The following is a 17,678-nucleotide window of genomic DNA, read 5'->3' as shown; positions in this document are numbered from 1 at the left end:
ATGCTGACAACCTGCTTAATATCAGATGAACTGACTGATGAGCGAGAGAGCGTGGATTCTAGGCTCTTGATATAGATGTATCTCTCACATGATGAATTTGTGTGGACTAGAAGGAATGGATTGTCAGTGTACATGAGACAATTGCTACATTGCCTCAGGATACCCATGTCAACTAGGCTGGCTGGCTGGAGAAACTATCGGAAATTGCCTGTCCATAATGCTAGGTACGTTTATGTGATCAGAAAACAGGGAGGGGACAGGAAGGACTAAGTAAAGTAGAGGACAGGAGACGTGGACACAATTATGACTGGCTAGTGGGTAGGATCTGTGTTGGTATCTCAGGAGCTCCACTGAAGGCATCACCTGTCAGTGAGGGACAATCATGGGAACTCACCGATGGAGCACCAGCAGAGTACTAAGGGATGTAGTTTAGTCTTTGGCACCATAGACAATCTTAAGAGTGGCATCCCACCCAAGCATGATTTGAAGACAAATAAAAAGTTGTCCAAGGTTCCAAAGCTGAGGATACGCTGTGCTATAACTAACAAACACACACTCACACACACGCACACATGCGCACACACACACACACACACACACACACACACACACACACACACACACACACACACACACACACACACACACACACACACACACACACACACACACACACGCAAACACGCACGCACACACATACACACACTTGCACACACATACATTAAAAGCAAATGAAGAAATTCACTTAAGTAACAACTGTTTGCTGAAATGACAGCAGATACTGTACTCACAACTACCGAAGTGGCAAGTCTTCTCTTGTACTGATTGCACCTCCTTACAGTATGTGCCTGGGACAATTGTTCTCTTTGCTCACACTTATCTATTTGTTTTTATATAAAAGTTACTTTCACCAATTTGAATCAGGAGCTATACTGAGAATAAAGTTAGTCAGCTGTACAAAAAAAGAACTGTGTGAATTGTTAGACTTGTACCTCAGGTTTGAGACCCATCTGAATTTGAACTACATATAGAGGCACATAGTCAGTGACTACAAAGCCAAATGTAGTTAAGAGATATTTTACAATTATTTAACAGCAACAAATGTGACAAGTAAGACTCAGCAAAAAGCATTACTATTAAATTTGCTGGGCAAAAAGTTTATAGGGTGGTATGAAAGAAAGTGCCAGATTCCAAAACTATTTATGCTCATTTATTGTATTTTAACTGGGCAAGTGTTTTTTTTCCATATAGCATTTTTAGCCATGATCTAGGCTAAAAGGATAAGGATAAATGCAGCACACTCTTGGAAGATTAAGTGTAGTGAATCACACAGTATGTTTTGGGAAGTGTATATATATATATATATATATATATATATATATATATATATATATATATATATATAGGTAGAACATGTAAATTCCATGTAGACAATGATGAGAAATAAGGCTTGTACCTCAGAACCTGGATCTTTGAGGGAAGGACCTTACCACTGAGTCCATCATGGAACAATATTTCTCTGATTGCTTGTGAACATGGTGCAACACTTTGCACTTAATGCAAATTGCTTTGGAATCTAGGAATGCCAGATGAAGCAGATATTGTAATGCATTAAAAGAGAAGCTAACAAATGCTTTCAGTCCCACAAGAAATGTTCAGTTCAGCATTTATAAGTTGTGAAATTTGCTGCAAGAAAAAGCAAGAGTCTGTGGACATGCACTATATATGACTCAAGGCCTTGCAAAGAACTGCAATTTTGGACCCTTAGATAAAGAAGATACATTCTAAAGATACAGAACTTGTCTGTTAGAGAAAGATAGGAAAAAAAAACCTTTAGCTGAAATTGGTGTTATCCTTAATAGTGTATCAGAATATGCCTGTTTATTTTTCTTGGCTGTCATATATTTCATAGAGTGCAACAAACTAAAGGCTGTAGATACAGTACAACAATAGAACCATAAGACATGTAAAGTTTTAATGAAAGGGATATAAACAACAAAACAGGCAACAACATAAACTCATTATAAAACTGTATTAAGTAGTGGATGTACATACAGTGTGGGATGTTATCAACTACAGGAACATACCAAGCAAAAAGAAAAAAATGTAAACTGTAAAAATAAGAACAGTTTTGCAAGTGTACAAAATGTCAAAAGTGACAACTTTAAAGACAGAAATATACAAGAGAATGGTAGACCATACGATCAACAGTGAAATGCATCTCAATGCTGTCTGTGAGAATAGTTAAAGACCTCACAGAAACGAGACTAATGATTGAGATAGAGACAATGTGTCAGGTTTGAGTTTCTTTATGTTCATATGCTAAACTAAATTAATTTGGGTACTAGACCATATATGATTGAAATAACTGACAAGATAAAAAGTATTATTGATACAATGGCAAGGCTAGGTCCACTATTGAATACATACAGTGAACTATAAGAAGGAATTGGAAAAAGACAGGTCAGATTGCACAAAATGTAGTTGTATTCAAACGTATTGTGCAGCATATGTAAGTCAACTTTCTTCTTATCCAAAAGGTGTTGCATGAATTAAAAAAAAAACATGGCATTACTGAGCAAAGTCAGGGTCAACACTTTGGATTTTCCCAGTCGTGACACCACACAAACCTACAAATCTAGGTGAGGTGAGGATGCATGTGGATAAAAAAGCAGCTAATCATTCCATTCAAATGAAAGGGCATCTCACACCAGATGGCATACGTATTGAGCTGAAAGCAGTTGTATTTGCCAAACTAGTTGATAAGTCAGGCTATCGTCAGCTTGGGCTGCACCAAGTCTAAAACAGCTATAAAAGGCCTCACATTTAGTGTCAGTTCTCCAGCTCAGATTTTCCATTATGTCATTCAGTGGGTGGTACAGGTCATTTCAGGCAATTTAGAATTTAGAGATTACATTTATAGTAAGTAGAAGTGGGAATATGATAAGGTGTTAATTACCTCAGAATGAAAGATTATGGCTATACAAGAAAAATAATCTTTTTTGCCTTTCTCTCACTTGACCGTTCCCAGTGCATGTTCCTGGTCATTGGGTCTACTGGTCCTCACCTGATCTCTCCTGTATTAACATTGCCCATGTTTGGGACTGGTAGGAAGTTTGAGGCAACCTGGGGTAGCATTGTACTGCTGCTGAGGGAGTTTATCTCTTTTGATGCCTGATCCTCACCCCAGATGCAGCTGTGCAGTCCAGTACAAGAGGCTGTCATACAAGGGATCATGCATGGCATATCAACAATGCCTCCGGAAAAAATCCAGTCAAAGCTCAGCCCTCTACATAGAAAATATCATCTGCAGAATTCCAGATTCCACCAGGGATCAACCGTGAAGGTGTGTTCAAATGCTCACCCTTTCCCCAGGATTGGTATGTCCTTCTTCTTTGCCTGTGTCACCAAGTGCCAGAGCCACTAATCAAACTCAAATCACCTGTGCTGTAGTCTGTGCTAACAACACTTGCTAAGTAAAGAGAGCATTGTGGCAGGCACACAGTAACCAAAATAATGTAAAAATGTTACTGGGTTTATATTTATGTATCAGTACTTTAACTGTTTACCATACAGCACAAACTTTGAACACTCCATGTACTTCGCATTTTCTTTGATCAATTTAATTCAGAACATAATGTACAGTCACCATTTTTGAGTGAACAAAATTCAGAACTGCCTGATTTATTTTCTTAGAAATGAATACAGAAGGTTCTCAGCATATTTATAGCCATATATATTAAAATGATACATAGACTCTCCCCATATATTTACGTAAGACATATACATATCACACACACACACACACACACACACACACACACACACACACACACACGCATGCACACATATAGCTACATTTATATATACATCCCTGTTATATACATAAATATGTGTGTGGATGTGTGTATTGTCCTACATACCCTAATAATGGTGAGTAAATCTGCACTACTGCACATCCTTACTGTTGCTCAAGGGATCCAAACTAAGGGTGCAACAGTACATAATCCACTTACCTACAGACACCTGTGCCTGCTGGATGTCACCATGTAGACAGACACAGGTCAGCAGGTGGTGTAGTGTATAATGTTGACAATGCATGCATGGACAAGGCACTTTGTTCCTGCCCACAAGTTTGCCTGTCTAAGTGCAAACAAGCTCATATGGCCATACTGGTAACTGTACAAACATAGCTAGGATAATAACAGTTATCTCACTGCTAGGATACTAGATGCTGATAGTATGAAGCAATTACACTCTGCAGGCCATATATGCTGTTCAACACAAGTCTAGTTTGTGTAATCCTCAAGTACTGTGCCTGTAATCTCATATACAACAGACTTAATCTGTGGCATGTGCAATAGATACTGTGATCTATAGTGTGTAAGACTAGATAGGTAGACATTCTAATCTCACTCCAGGCTACTTGGTGCTCATGTGTGTGTATCCCCCTGTAAAGCAACTGACATGCCCTTATGAGCTATCCATCTGCAGTGGTTATGCACTTTTTGGCCCTGTAACTTGCTGCTGGCTTCCAAACTGCCCTCTTCTACAAAGCCTGATGATGTCATCCACCTTAAGACTAGTAGCTGACAGTGTAGTGTCAGACTTAAGCTGTGGCATGTGCGATTAATAATGTGTGCTGTAGTGTGTAAGTCTAGATAGGTAGGGGTTTTAATATTCTCCAGGCTACTTGGTGCATGCGTATGTGTGTGTGTGTGTGTGTGTGTGTGTGTGTGTGTGTGTGTGTGTGTGTGTGTGTGTGTGTGTGTGTATATATCCCCCTGCAGAACAACTGACGTGTCCTCTTGGGCTATCTACCTGCAATGATTATGCACTTTTTGGCCCAGTAGCTTGCTGCTGGGTTTCAAACTGCCCTCTTCTACAAGCCATGGTGTGTGAGATAAGTGCTGTGAGCTACGGTGTGTAAGACTAGATAGTTAGGGGTTCTAATCTCACTCCAGGCTACTTGTGTGTGTGTGTATGTCCATATAGCATACTTGGAGGTTATGAGTATGTCACTTACAGGTGACTGCAGTCTCAGCTATGCCATATTCATTCCTACCATACCACTGTAGAGACATGGTGATCTGAGGTACATTAGGTTTAAACCTGTGAGGCCAGGTCTGTGTGCCCAGTTCTTTCACCCATAAGTATGTACCTCACAAGTTGTGACTGATATGTTGCTTACCAGGTACATAGGTCTAACTGATGGAAATGATACTACATATATATTTGCATGGAGTTAATGGCCATTGGTATGTCAACAGGCATGTGTCCGCAATACCCTCTTTCAGGATAGTGACATACCATAGAAACTCTGTGAGTGCTCACAATTTGCAGGCATCAACCAAGATTGTCAGTCAGTAGTCTCGTGTATTGTGGTTAAATGGATTCCTAGCAGTAGAGGACCCAGGGCTGCATCCTGCTGAGCACTGCTACTTACAGATCAGCTATTGCAGGTGAATGTCCCTGTGTTGTGTATGTATGCTTGCCATCAATGGGCCACTTAATGACCCCTACAATGACAGTATCGTGGATGCCTAAGTGGGTGTTTTGTAAATGTTGCCTGAGTTGGGGATATAGTCAGATGGCTTGGCTAACTGTAGGAGGTTGTACACCTTGATATACCCTCACCCAGGTCCTTGGTGACTGCCTCAGAAATGTCCACCATGTGTAACAGTCATGCTCCCCCTGTCACACATCCAAACTGTGCACAGTCAAGTGTGTGTAGATCACATATATGTGTCTTGAGCAGATCCATGATGATTGCCCCTATGGGTATACAAATACCTAGACAAAGAGGTGTATAGTTATGTTGGTCAGTGGATACACCACCTCTATGAAAGGTATCACAGGTGCCATTGTCCAGTCAGCTAGCACGCAGCCAGGGGTGTCAGTATGATTGCAAGGGTATCCCAATGGTGTTAGTTATCTTTGTCAGATCACATGTGGGATGCAGCTTAGAATGTTAGCATGTGCAATAGATGCTGTGTATCTTCCAATGAGAGGCCAGTTATGAACTGCTCTGCAAAAATGGAAGTTATGGGGCAGGTTGTAGGAATGTCATGTGTCACATGTAGTCTGGACAAGGGTGCGTAGTTGACGCAGAAAGTGTGTGGTTACAGGTTAGGTATGAGTACATACTCATCATATGTGGAATCATGATGTATGAGGTCACTGACAGTCTGGGCCTGTCCTTTAAGGTCAGACATGTAACTACACTGTACGTTGTGGTTCTGCTTTGTGTGGGTGGCTACTTTTGTCACTTACCGTGTCTACACAACATCACAACAACACTATGTGCTTCTTTTAGCTGAGGAGGTAGTGCGTCCCTGTTAGGGAGAGCACCCTCAACCCAAATGTCACTCAGCACTGTCCACCTGTTATTGTACAGCCTGCTAATGGCAGTTGTCCACCAGTCAGGTTTTCTGAGCCATGATGAGCCTATGTACCTCCTGTCACATATAGCTGAGTTCATGCAGTTGTAATGTTGCTGATATACTTCATGGGTGTAGAGCTTTGCATACTTGCCTGTCCCATCTGAAGGGGTAGCTGCAGTCACACTATGTCAACCATCCCAAAGGAGGTAATAAATGGCTTTCTTAACATATATGTCTGTGTTGTTTGCAACTGTGTGTGTGCTGGTAGTTCTAAGGAGACTGATCTGTGGACAGATCCCACCAGGGAGGACTCACATTGATGCAATACATTGGTTTCCCATGTGGGGATATCATGGCACTACTGCAGGGCATTGTAGGTAAGGACCTTGACCATCCTTTGGGCAAGTGAGCCACAGCATGACTAAGCAATTAAGTGTGTACATATTGCACTTCCCTAACATGTTTGTCTGTGCTCTGTATAGACACCTTGGATGACTCTCTACTTGCAACATGCTGGAAGTGACTGCAATATTTACTTGCACAGAGGACAACTTGCATGCAGTGCCAAGTGGTGTCCCCAGATCTCTGAGTCATGTCACTTGAAATGCCATGATAGTAGATAGCATGGATATGAACACTAATACTGTCATACACCTACTGACACTGGACCAAGCACTGTTACTTTTGTTCAAGGCCAGATCATACCTACTGACTATAAATGGTGGAGCTCATTGACTATTACACTATGCAATGGATGTCCGACATATATCTCCCTCCACCAACCATGGCCTGACAAGGTGCATGATAATATTAGGTCAGCAGGCCTTGCTGGAAACTGTGTATATCATGTGCAGAGTGTTATGTCAGCTGGTAGATAGGCAAGTGTCTGACAGTTATACTATGGGAAGATAGCGTTGGGAGACCTATGCTGCAATGATGCCAGTCACCAGTGGAGATCACCATCCTCCATTATTGGCATATCCCGTCTACCTATTCTCTCTCTCTGCTGTCACAGCCACTGTCAGTGACCTCTTATCGAGTACATTAGCAGGTGATTGCATATTAGAAGCTGTCACAGAATCCCACACAGAACCAACAGTTATCCAGGGTGGCCTAAGGCACAATCAGTTGTTCTCTGAGCCAATGACAAAGACTAAATGCCATTGACTGCACAGTACTATCCTGTGGGAAATCATCTACCCCTGCAAAATATTGTAGTGTCCACACACCACACTTTGACTTTGACTGGTCGGTAAGATGTGGGGGTGCATTCACTGTTGTAAAACATATACTGATAGGTTTGGGATGTAAATCCCACACTGTCACTGCTATACTGACTGTGGCAATCATCACACCTATCATTGTGTGCAATAGCACCGTTGCTATGTCTCTACACAGGCATATCGTACAACTGTAGCAGCCACACATATTCCATGGTACACCAATACACAGTGTAGATAACATGTCCTATGAAGTTTGTGTCATGATTGTACATGTGTAGTCTGTCTCCTACATGCTTTGGAGAGGATGTGTATGGCTCCATAAAGGGAGGTGTTGGATCCCATGGTGTACCTCCCATGTATCCATGACAGGACTAACACATGTCTCACCTGTTCTACATGGCTACAACATTACTGTGGTATACATAGCACATGCTGGAGAGACAGGTATGTAACACAGATAGTACACCCTCCATGAAACAGTCTCCCCATGCATATGAAGCACACATCTGCTGTGATACATATCATTTGCAGGTTACACAATGGGATGCAGAACACGACATTCATAACTGGTGTCAGGAAAATGTCTGTACTGGACACAGGATATTTGTAGATGGGTCATCTCCATCACCACAGCTTGTAGATGTGTGAGTTCCCAAAACCCTGGTGACACGTATCAAGGGTAGCAGACCTGTTCACAGATTAGGGATGCATGAGTATGCTGAATGTCATCATTGTCCTTGTTAGCCTGTCATACACATATGAACCTATGGAGCTATACACTTATAGTGCTGTACCTTGCTGAAGACATTTCTGCTGTGCTGACATGCCATCCTGTGCTGCTTTATTTCCACTGTGTATCCACAGACCCTTGAAACAGAAACATAAACAGGTCCTTGACACACCTGTCATCATGTAACTATACAGCCATTACCATGTCATACAACATAAGGTACTCAAAAGTATGTGGTATAATCATGACAATGCCAGCATACAGCATCTGTTGTTAACCACTACAAGTGGCATGGCAAAATAACACTGCATTACACAAGTACATGTTAACTAATATAGTCACCCTGTGCATCAGACACATAGCTTCATTTTCCGTGCATCAATGGCGAAGATGACAGCGATGTGGCACAAGTATCATCACTTGCACAGGTTGTTTGTGGGGGTGCAGGAAGCCTAGGCTGACCCAAATGGTTGACAGCATTTGTAAGTCAGGAAGGGAAATAGGTAAGATGTTCCATGAAAAGGTGCTGTGTGTGCCTATAGGTGACCTGCATTTGAATGTGGTGTGTAGTGCGTATGTATACAAAGTCAAGCTTAGTGCTAGTGCTACATGTGTATATGTTGGACAGCTTTGGACCATAAATGGTAAAGTTGACAGTTCACCATCTCCAGCTCTGAACATGGGAACTGGCTCTGCCAGGAGTTGCACTGGCACCTCCATGCCCAAGGCCAGAAGTGGTGCTAGTACCTGATGCTGACTGCTGTCTGCTGAGATCTTGTCCCCCACGGGAATGCCTATGGCCATGAGACCATGGCCTGCCACATCATGGTGTGGACAGCACACTCCCCTCTGTAGCACTGGATGTACTGCCACTATGGGAGTATGATTGTGCACTGCCAAGTGGACTCTCAGCAGATGGGGTTGTTGACCTACATCCATGAGTCCAATACTCAACTCCAACCACACTTTCCAGCACAATATGCAGTCCACGACAGACACTATCTCAGCCCAACTTCTGTCCACTGCATCAGTCAACTGATCCAGGGCATCCCTAATGAGGTGGAGGCAGTCACGGATGTCAGACTGTGCTGCATCCATAACCCTAAGCATAGATCTGGTGTTCCATTCAGAATGTGCCTGTGCATCCATGATGGCCTGAAACATGCTCTGAGTGAACAGTGATGTGACACCTGCAACAGGTGGGAGATGGACAGCAGGCCTCCTACAAGCACCCCTGTCAATATGCCTGTGTGGGACCTTGCCAGCTGTCTGGCTATGGCCACTGTCTACACTCACTGGAGCCATAGTTTCCACACTTTCCTGTTCAATGTCCCCACCATCTGACTGTCCAATATCTGTGGCCTATGGGGACTGGGTATGTGTGGGCATATTGAATGTGCAGTGACAATAGGGGCAGAAGAAGAATGTCAACCTCTGGGACAGATTAGCCCCCAAAACTCCCATCTGTGCCACACTAAGGCCACTATCATGATCAGAGTCTGAGGTGGCACTTACATCAGTTTTTTTAGGTGACAGAGACCAACCCTCCAGGTCACCTTTAATAAGAAAGGAAAAAGCAGTACATTACTACCTGCACTATTATGCTCTGCAGTACTATGCTGTAATATATGTAAGGCTCTATACACTGTTATCACTATGACAGACTTGTTGAAAACCAACCTCATATAGTAGGACTTGAGGACAGTACTATTCCCACTAACAGCTGTAGTTGCTTGTAAATAAACTCTCATTACACTGCACTCCCATCAGCAACAGTGAGGTACACTGTTAACATTAGTGTAGACACTGCACAGCTGACACATATTATGCTCTGTACTGTCCTAACAATACTGTCACATCTATCAGTGTGGTCGCATCTACAAGGCATAGGTATGAGTCTAATATGTCAGTCAGACAATATGTATGCATTTGGCAATCATGCCAACTGTACAGCAATGCAGGCAGCATATCTGGGATGACAGTCTAGGGATTACAGTGCTGTAAACATACATCAATAACTAAACAGTATCATGCTTACCAGGAGCAGGACCATGGGCTTTTGCGATACCTGATGGACCTGTGAAAGGTTGAGAAAGATGTAATGTCAGTACCATCACATGTTCCACCAGTACATGGTAATACATCCATATATATCATATTTACAGTTAACTGTTATAGTGGTCAAAATCTGAGCATAACAGTCAAACTGCAGTTAAACACTTCTCCCTCCCAAAACAGACAGACATGACACCCACATAAGATTATGTACACCCTCACACACTGAATGCTACAGTACTGCAGTGCTGATCAACCTGAGATTACCTGCATGCTCCTCTGCCATGGAAACTGTAGCACCCACATCCTGATGTAGGGTGTGACAGATACCTGGGAGTTGTCGTGTGTGCTTAGATTTGCCAGGAATTCCCTTGTGGCTGAGAATAGTTGTTCTGTTGCAGGACCTCCACCGGTGGTGCCACAATCCCTGGCTACATCTGTTGCTCTTCTGCATGCAGTATTGATCATGTCCATTGCATGGTGTCACACTTGCTCATATATCCTGTTCTGATGACCTGTGGCATTGACATCACAGACAAGGTTAGCCCACAATGCCTCCTGCTGTTGCCTGTTGTGCTTCTCCCTGGACAGTAGGACTTCATGGTGCTGACGTAGCCCTTCCAGTATCAATTCATTCTTGGCAGCTGTGAAAGCTGTATGGCATCATTCATACATGTTTCCTGAAAGACAACAACATGGGAACACATGTCAGGTTCACATACGTGGAAGTATACTATGTAGAGATACAGCAAGGACAGAATGGCTGGCAATGTCCGCTGCTTGATCACACATGTCATATTCCAGAATGTGCAAACATACTAAGCCTGTGGATACAACTAGAATACTATCACTAGTCAGGTATTCCTGTGTGTGCCATGACAGATACTGCTGTATGATCATACGGACCACACTGGAGAATACTGTAGTGTGTCGCCAAGGGCCAATCCCCCTGATAATATGTGAAAACAACTGTGCCAAACGAATAGCAGTGTGTGATTACAACCACTTTAAAGGGGGAGTCCCATGAGCCCAATGTGCCAGACTGACATTATACATTCCATCTTTGAGGTATTGCACATCCTTTGTATGTGCAACAAATCTGGAGATCATTGGCATGTCATTATCACAGTTCTTAGAATGTATTGCTGTGATCCCTATTCCCCTTAAATACATTCACACATCTGCACAAAAAATGGTTACATACCTGGTGGAGTGCAGTACACCTCTGCTGATATGTGCTGATAGTTAATATTTTGCATACATGTGTTCTTTGTGAGGAAATTCTCATACAGACTGGTTTCCCATAGCCAGCTGCTTGTCTTTTTAACGTGCTTCTCATCAGCAGGTGATTGTCTCTTAACCATTCTGTGGTTCTGAAATGCTAATTGCAGTCAACACAGCTGATTTGCACCATCATCAGCTAATCACATCCAACCACAGTACAATATATAAGGCCTTCATGTAGATTAGGGGCCCTTTCTGATATGTTGTGCTGGACATTACTGGGGTGAGGAGACTACTTCATCACAGAGGGTAGATCTGTAGCAGCAACTTTTACATAGAGATGGGTGTGCTACAGGCTGCAGCTGCAGGTAATAGGCATAGACAGAGAGTGTGAACACTTTGGAGGACAACAAACTGTAGGAGTAACTGTGGGAGCTGTGTCAGCCATGTTATAGAGGAAGAGCCATAGTGAGGCTACCCTTTCCAGTCCAATTAAGGCAAGTATTTAAGGTAAGTATGTTAGGCAACAGTATCACTAATAAAGTACCAGGCCACATGTTTGTTGTGTCCTTCGGCAACATGGGGGATAACTATAACAATACTATAATTCCACTGCTACAAAACACTGGATTTGAACCCAGGACTGTGTGTGGCAAAATGTACTGTTTGCAAGGCATTTAACAGACTGAGCTACTGAGTCACTGCTACCGCAGGTGCATTTTGCAAGATATATGTGCACACATACAGGCTGTGACAAACATTTTCTACATCCATCAGTATGTGCATGGCTTTATATGGATATATTTCTGCACCAGGATGCGAGTTGAACATGTATTTTGCCATTAATGCCTTAGCGGGTGTCTTTCTAAATGTTGCTAATAAAAAGGGACATTCACCTGCTATCACAGGCCTCACATCCATCATCATATCTTTGGCTTTCTACTGGTGTACTAATGCACCGGACCTAAAGGTACACTCCCATTTTTTTCCATTAATTTTTTTAATCAAGTTTGTGTAGCATGGTGTGGTGTGCAGCTCTGCTGAAACATGCTTAATGACTGTAACTGGCAATTACTATGTTTTGTTTAAACCACCTGTTTTAATTAAGAGTTATGTGGCATGACAGGTCAATGCAGTGGTCTGCAGGTGCGATGGTCTTGGGTTTGAAATAGTGGACAGGTGTTTATTTTGTAACTGTGTATTACAATTTTAAAATCACATATAGTCAATATAGCTCTATTTAGCTCAGCTTAGCTAAGCTGCACAATGCTGTGCATCACGCAGAGTCACGCTAAAAAAATATAAAGAAAAGAAAAATGGGGAGATAGGAAAGTGGTGAAATGGGGTGCAAGCAGTGGGAAAACATAATGAAAGGCAGGTAGGGATGTGCAGGAAGGATGTAGGAAAGAACAATAGCTATCCATTTCTTGTACAGCAACAACTGTGCATGTTGACAGAATTTGTTCATGACTTTGAGCTCTCAACTGCAGAGAGAGAGAGGTGAGGACAACATAAGTGCATTGTCAAGCCAATTGGACCAAATTGTGTGTGTCCAGTGGACACATGTGCGAAATGAAGAGCTATGCATGGGATAATATTATTTTGGGGGCAGGTGCCCATTTTTTTTAAGGTGAGAGTGGAATGTTAGAGTAGGGAGATAGATATGTGTGTGGGGGAGGTAAGTTGGGTAGGTGAGGATGTATTTGCAAACAGACAAGACAAACAAGACAGCGGACAGGGGCAGTGTATGACACATGAGGGGGGGTGAACACTTTGGATAGGGAGGGTGCTGTGGAATTTAAGTCCCATGTGCCTCCACAAGGCAGCAGCATGACTCACATCCCCACCCATGGGGCTGTCTGCACTGCTCTGTCACTGCCCCTGAGGTTGGCAGTGGTGGAGGCTGGGCAATGGGGTGAGGCTGCCCCACTAGGTTGGCCAGCATGTCCTCAGTCTGGCGCAGGCAGCAGTCATAACTATGGTAGACTATCCTGCACACTAAAACTGGCAGCTCAGCCTGGGTGACAACACCCCCCTCTACCATGGCTTCCAGAGGAGGGGCCCATCTCATGGGGCAGTACTACCTGATACTGCACATAGTGTAGGGGCAGCAGAGAGGGCACCACTGGTCTGGGTCCCAGACATGCTGGGACACAGTGCCATGGCTGGATGAGGCAAGGTAGGCAGAGCAACCAGAACTGGGCTACCTTGATGTGCTGTGGTAGATGAGGTATAGCAATAAGTTATGTTTAGTAATAACCAAACCATTATTTATAACAGAGAATGAACATATTTCCATCCATAATCCAATATAATATATGTATATGTACACACAACATTAAAAAACATAACAGTCAGTATGTTCACAGCAACAGCATATAAATAATTAATAAAATCAAACAAGTTAACAAAAATATGTTAATAAATAATTGTGACTCATAATAACAATAAATAATAATAATAATTTAAATTAAAAAAAAATAAACACAATATGTATATAATAAATAATAATAAATATATATAATAAATATAATAAATAATAATAAAGATAGGAGAGAGACAAAGAAAAAAAAAAAAACAAAATAGATTATATCCCTGAACACACTGATACATATTCTATAGGCATGAATTGTAGCATGTTCAGTACAGATGTCCAGTCACACTAATTATTGAAAAAAAAAACTTAGTACAGACTCTGCTAACAAGACAGCAGACCTGCAAGGAATACAGCCGTATGGCATTTATTAAAACATATTTCTTTAGAAACCAACAATGCTGCTTAACACTTTATTGGTATTGCTGATAAGTGTCTGTGAAATGTAAACACAATAATATCTGCTCATAACATGGGCTACCTCAACCATATACCTTTTTTCCTGGAGTGGTAGAAAATAAGAGCATTGTGTGACTGCATTTGTTTTACATTCCACAACTATTACTGTGTTATACTTGACTGCAGTGACAGTAGAACACACAGATGTCTTTAGGAATCAACAATGCTGCTTAACATTTTATTGGTATTGCTGATAAATGTCTGTGACGTCCAAACACAATATCTGCTCATAGAGTGGGCTACCTCACCCATATACCTTTATTACCTGCACTAGGAGAAACAGAGAGCATTATGTGACTGATATTGGCCTGTAGACAGTGTTACACTTGACTACAGCAACCTTACCATAGACAAGCAATGTATAGAGCTCTACTGCAATGGTTATGACAACACAATCCTGCTGTACACCATTTTGCTTAATGTTATTGGTATTATTTACTGCAATACAAGTGTTATTGTTCACTTTTTGCACTACAGCTCTAATTGCCCATTTATTGCACTACCGTTCTACTTGCCCATTTACTGTACTAAAGCTTTTATTGTGTATACATTATTTCAGTAAATGCTTTACTCTTTCTTGCTTATTGCACTACAGTTAGCATAATAAATCTGTACTTACCACACTCACGGCACAACCTGGCCTGGCACCTGGCATGAGACTCAACATTGTGAGCCCTCTCAGCTGCGGTTGTTGGAAAAGAAGTGTACCATTATGCATACCAGTTTTGAAGACATTCATCTTGCAGTTTGATAAAACAGTGGAAAACATACCTACATATTTGTGGGCATTCCCACCTCATGCCTCTTGGACCCAGGTGTCCAAGATTCCCCTCTTTCTCCTCTTCAGGTCATCATAATGGTGATGACAACTCTCACCAGTGTGGGGATACCAGTAGCACCAGTAAGTTCCCTGGCCAACTGGTCCCAGACCGCCACCTTACATTCTGAACCCTGGAAACCACTCTGCATCAGTCTGGGTTCATGATTTTTTACCAGGAACCCAACAAAGACCCTGGTCTCCTGAACACCCCATGTCTGCACCCAAAAGCAGGTACCATCACCAGCACTGCCTGCCATATCAACAGTTGATTAGACTCCAAGGAATGGTGCAGAATTCCCACCTATTGCACCTAATATAGGCCGTTTTCCTACCCTTACACATCATTGTGCAACGTTCAAAAAAGCACTGCATTTCTTAGTATAACGCAAACCAGTTAAGCAGAGCTGAGCAGTGTGAAAACTCACACAACTGAGTTTTTAGCTAAGCTTAGCACCGCAAAAACAGCAGTAGCTATTAGTATGTTTAAGCTGTGCTGTATTTCACAAATTTGTTTTTAAAATTAAACATATATAATAAATTAAATTACAGACATCTTATCACTACTATGGACTTGAACCCAGGACCTACTAAGCATTAAGCTGTAACTCTACCCATTTAGCTACCTGAATATTTTGAAAACTAGTAAACCTTCACATATACTACTGGGCTACCTGTTAGCATTGCTGAGCACCACTCCATGCAGCGCAAATACGCTTAAATAGACCCAGAAATAATTACCTAATTACATCTGGTTTCTATTTCAAGATGTCTGTCAGCTGTCAGCTATGTATGTATGAGCACCACTTGGCTCTGCTGCACTCAGCACCATGCCGTGCAAACAAAAATTACAAAAAAAAAAAAAAAAGAATATATTACATAATTATGATAATTAATGACATGCTGTTTCTATTTTTAGATGTCTGGCAGGTGTCAGATGTCTATATATAAATACAGCTTGGCATTGCTGCTCTCCGTGCCACACAAACATACAGAAAGGAAAATAATTCATAAAAATAAAATATTACACATTTAAAACAATTCACATCATTTCAGCAGTAGCGGGGAGCATTACAGGGAGCATCACCCTGTACATAATGCCTGACCAGGCATCCACAACCATGGGTAGCCACTACATTGCTCCCTACAAGGTTTCAATATCTCTGTTCCTATGCTCTCCCTTGGTAGTGCTACATCATTAATATACATGGAGCGCTGCCAAGGGGGAATAGTGGCCATGTACACAGATACATTCCATGTAGGCTCTACACAGTGCCTACCCAGATTTTATTAAATCCTGGGGTATATCTTGTAAACAATTAATCTAGGAAGCAAATAGTCTAGGTAATGAATACAGAAATATTTCACAGCTCATGTTACTGCTTTCTGACACATTCCCATTTACTTTTCATTACTTATGGAAAGCACAGCTCATTATAGTCATGGCAGCTTTCAGCAAAATTCTCACACATGCAATTTGCTTTCTTCACACAGGAGAATAGCTTCTCAAACAAAGGATAACAATTCCACTAACACAGCTTGCCAAAATACTTTTCAGTTAACAGAATTCCTTTCCAGTACCTGGAGATTTCGTTTAACCCTCTCATTCAGGAATCTTTTTCTCTTAAGTCCCAGATGTAAGTGCATTATCTCTCGGTCTCTTCTCTCTCTCTATCTCTGTTGTGCCCCTTACCTGTTTACCTTGTGTGTGGGTGGGACAAATATCCATACTCCAGACAGGGTTGGGGAACTAACATCTTTGTGACTGAATATGGCCCTGTGTCACAGTCCTTCTCCCTGAAGTGTGCTACACTGTGTGGGAAGCAATAAAACACATCATCGTTGTTACAGAGGGGAAAACACTATGTATAGAAGATGGCATGAAATAGTTAAAGGTGATTCATAGAGTCCTAGCATGGATAACTTTAATTATAGGTCCATTAAAAGCTGTTGAGTGTAGCTGTCAGTCTAGGACAATTGTTTCTATTAGAAAGGTTAAACTTCACTATTTGAAAATTCACTATTTGAAAATATACATAGTTTTATGTGTTTATATTACATTAATAAGTTATTCTGATATTCTGGGGGTATTTTATTTAGGGATTTCGCTAAAACTAAAAGTTCTGTAATATGTGACAGGTTCAAATGGACATGACAAGAAACTACTGTATAAAAGATAAATCTGCCAAACATTATTGCATGCATGTAACACAAAAGCTGAAAACAGACATTTAATTAAAGGCTGTCATGCATAACAAGTGGGAACAATAACTTTTTATCATAATGGCAACACTTTCCATATTATTTTAGAATGGGAATAATCTTACAGGTTTATACAAAAAAGAAAGAGTAGTGAGCTATATTAAGAAATTCAGACTGCAAATAGCTATGCCACGAGCGACCCATTTGGAAA

Source organism: Protopterus annectens, chromosome 1.part2 (genome assembly GCF_019279795.1).
Source record: "Protopterus annectens isolate FY-2018-M chromosome 1.part2, PAN1.0, whole genome shotgun sequence".
NCBI classification, from domain to species: Eukaryota; Metazoa; Chordata; order Ceratodontiformes; family Protopteridae; genus Protopterus; species Protopterus annectens.
This window is presented reverse-complemented; position numbering follows the sequence as displayed.